This window comes from Crocodylus porosus, unplaced genomic scaffold, assembly GCF_001723895.1.
Source record: "Crocodylus porosus isolate Cpor-Errol unplaced genomic scaffold, CroPor_comp1, whole genome shotgun sequence".
Taxonomy (NCBI): domain Eukaryota; kingdom Metazoa; phylum Chordata; order Crocodylia; family Crocodylidae; genus Crocodylus; species Crocodylus porosus.
Window position 1 is genome coordinate 23773796 of NW_017728917.1, and position 248 is coordinate 23774043.

Here is a 248-nt window from a genome sequence, read left to right on the forward strand (position 1 = left end):
GGCTTTGTGCATTACAGAGTGGTTGAGTTAGCCAGCGTGTTTGTTGTTCAGCAAATGTTTTGTAAGCAGTAGTTTCAGCATAGTACTGCCCTAGAACTGGGCACTCAGCCCATCTTCAAGCAGGAGTTATAAAACCCTGTATAAAGAATTACACTAGTTCTGTAGCTGGGGATAGGTATCATCATAGGATGTGTTCAAAAGCAGACTCAGCTTCAAAACTAGACTAGAACTGCAGCACTGGGCCTCGG